Below are 3,805 nucleotides of genomic sequence, written 5' to 3' on the forward strand. Positions count from 1 at the left end.
TTATAGTCCTAGATAAATGTGGTGAAGAGGTCGAATAGTTACGCAACTTCTTAGAGGATATTCCAAGATTGTCCAAACATGTGCCTGCAATTTGCATATATTGTGACAGTCAATCAGCAATAGGAAGAGCACAGAATAACAGTACAATGGTAAGTCTAGACATATACGTCATAGACACAATACCATTAGACAACTACTCTCAACTGGAGTTATCACAATTGACTATGTTAGGTCAAAGGATAACATTGCGGATCCGCTAATCAAAGGGCTAAATAGAGAGTTAGTTGGGAAATCATCGAAAGGAATGAGACTCAAGCCCTTGAAAGAATAAGTCATTACAAAGGAAACCCAACCTAGTTGACTAGAGATCCCAAGACCTAGGTTCAAAGGGATAACATAACTGTAAAAACTTGATAAAATCACTGTGGGGGTATCACCTCCTGTCCATTCCTATGATATAACAGTGATGCCCATAAGGATGAAGGTTAAGCAATAGGCTTTTAATGATTCTTACAAGTCGAAAATCAAGCCAAGTAATGCGGGTTACTTGCAATAAGAAATCACTTATGTAAGAAAGAAATAAGGCCGCTTCTAAGAGAATTGTGTGGGGCTCAATTCTTAGAAACTCTCGCAGAACCAAGCATATGTTCATGGCCAAAACAAATATAATAATGAGAACTGAAGGATGTTAGAAAGAATCCTGTGTGAAGTATATCATCGTTTACACAAACGGCAAAACGGTTCAAAGACATCGCGTCTGCTGGTCAGCCAGTAAAGTAAATATGCTTTCACAAGAGAATGTTCAAAGGGTAACACCTACCTATCCTATGCAGGCTTCAACCGTTGAACTTTATCACCAAGTCTTATGTCTCACATTTTGTGTCTATCCCAATTTTCATTCATGTGGAGGATTGTTGGAAAAATGAGTGAATTGGCTCACTTTTGGCACAATTTTCGATGAGACCCATTGGTCCAATTTGGAATATCAAAGTTGATATGTGTTCTCCTCCGCGAGAACATCGAAGTTAAGTATTTATTTGTCAAAAATGAAGTTCGGGTGAATGAGAAATTGGAGTTTAAAGTGTACCATTGGAAATGGTCTATGTTGGTGGAAAAATTTTGTCCCACATAGGAAAATATGGAAACCAAAACCACTTTCTATATGACTATGCATGGAATGGTGTGATCATGTGTAGCATAGAGACTCTCTCCACGTGCGCGCTCAGGGGGGTGCAAATCACGGATGGAAATAGCCTTCGGACCTTGAACTTAAGTGCGGGCGCGACCTGCGTACACGAATGTCGGACCAAATGGAGCAAAAACTGGCCAGTTTGAACTGTTCGCGTTTTGCAATTTTTTTTGTGGTTTTTTCAAATGATTTTTGAGTGTCTGAAACTCCTAAAACTCCAATGGTTGAAACCGAAGTGTAACTCCAAAAACTGCAATGGTTAATGCAGAAAACTAATGGTCAAATTCAGTCTATAAATTCACTCAATTTCCAGCAGTTCACACACTGAAATTTTTGTCTGCAATTTCCAGTCTATTTTCTGTTTTGTTCCTGTTTTCTGTTTTGTTTCGTCTTATTCCAGTAAGGTGATATTGTTCGAACACTCACCCAATTCGCTGGAGTAGAATCACGGTGCTAGAATTCTGCTGGTTTCCGTTTTATCCTGGAAGACAGGCGCTCGAACTAAACCTCTAGCACCACGATGAGAGGGCAAATTTGTCTTAATGAAATTGTATCTACACAGGCCTTGGGTTGAAATTATATCTGCTATTTATTTAGTTTGCAATTTTGCATTTTTATTTATTTAATTTGCAACGTACTTGAAATTTATGTTAGAAATAGATAAATAAAATAAACTGTTTTTTTTCTAATTCGTTATATGTGTAGAAAATAGATTTCACAAATAAGGTATTTCTATTTGTAATTGGAAAAAATTTGTGTTATTTCAGTTAGTGTATGAATAAAAACACTTTATGCAAATTTTTGTCAAATACGGTGAGATGCAAATACGGTGAGTTGCACTGTCAAATACAGTGAGATGCAAATACGGTGAATTGCATTGTCAAATACGGTAAGTTGCACTGCCAAATACTGTAAGCAATTGCCAAATACGGTAAGTGTGAATCCGGTGTCTAAAACACAAATACGGTAGCCCGATTCCACTCCATACACTACCGATTAAATATAACAATAGTTCTTTACATCTAATTTTGGTGAACAACTATATTTCGATATTTTGTTTTGAGTTCATCATTGTTGAATTCAAGTACCATTATATATTTCTCTTCATGCCTTTTTTGGTGAATTCGAATACCTTTTATGTTACATTTTAGATTGAGCATCTTTAACGCATCCACTTTAAAAATAGGAAAATGTCCCGACAATCTAAAACTGGTGCCAAATTTTAACTAACACCTCAAGGTAAGTTCATATGAAAATTGTGTGTGTCAAAGGTGGGGAAGTCCTTCAAATCTTCAATTACTCAAGTGGAGAAGGAATTTTCAGAAACAACGTTACATAGAAAATTCATGATTGTTAGCACGTAAGGAGTTATGTAAAGACAAAAATCATCGAAATCATTAAATCTAAAAGTTTGTGTCTTCAAATTAACTGCCACTTGGAACAAAATCATGGTTTAATGACATCAACATCGACAAAAGCATTAGGACACCCAGTATACGTAGTAAGTAAAATTTGAGGTGCCTGAACAAAAATACTAGGTCTTTAAACCACGTACATTTCTCCAAAACTGTAAGAAAGATTCAATGTCCCATTGCTAACGTTTTGAACCAAAGAATCATCTCTTTGGCATACCGAACAAGAAAATCTTGATTCTCCACTATGGTCTTCATCGAACAGTTTCTTCAATGGCAACTTCACTTCACCTATACATTTATCCTTGAATTTCTGCTCAGAGTGTAAGTATTATACCCTAGGTCCAATCAATTTTGAACATAAATACTTTTGATATATAATTAATGCAACTTAATGGTAGATCTATTATTTAATTAATAGACAATTAAATAAATAATAGAGTTCGTAGATTCAAATCTTCGTAATTTATTAATCACAAGGAGTTGTGATTGTGAGATACAAATTACATCTGATTAAATCTTAAATTGTCCGTGGTCGTAAGTAATAACGAAATACAGATAACGCTATTACGGATAGACCATCACGTGTGGCATTTCTTACTTGTGAAGTGAGTAGCTGATCTCACAAGCTAAAGTGTGGTGACACTTAAATGAAAACGTGGATGTTTTGTTATAGAACAAAACATTGGAGACTCGTCGAGAGATTCCACATGGATAACTATCTGAGTGTCAGTGGTTAATCTCTAACGTTCGATAGTGGAATTGATCATTTGACTTGAGGTCGTCATGGTACCTTATATGAGAACAGTCATACTTTGACGTTGTTGGATGTTGCTCTGCAAATGGCAGCTAATACTACATCATTCGAGTACGACAAGAATCGTATGAATGTTGTGATTTACCAATAAATGATTCATCACTCTTAAATAGTAGGAGATTATGATTTGCGTTTCATTCAATTAAGTCGATGATGAAATCATTGGCCAAGGTGTACTCATAAGTCGAAAAGGAGTTTTCAACTTATATTGACTTAATAGTAGAGAGAAAGATATGATCGTTAATCGAGATTGACACACTTCCATATCTCGTAATTAATCGGATCATATTGACGAAGGGATTATAGTTTTACAGTAAACGAATGAGTTTGGTTTTGTCATACCACGTGACTTTTTCCGTCACATGTATTGCCCTGACACATTACTAG

This window comes from Olea europaea, chromosome 10 (assembly GCF_002742605.1).
Source record: "Olea europaea var. sylvestris chromosome 10, O_europaea_v1, whole genome shotgun sequence".
Lineage (NCBI taxonomy): Eukaryota > Viridiplantae > Streptophyta > Magnoliopsida > Lamiales > Oleaceae > Olea > Olea europaea.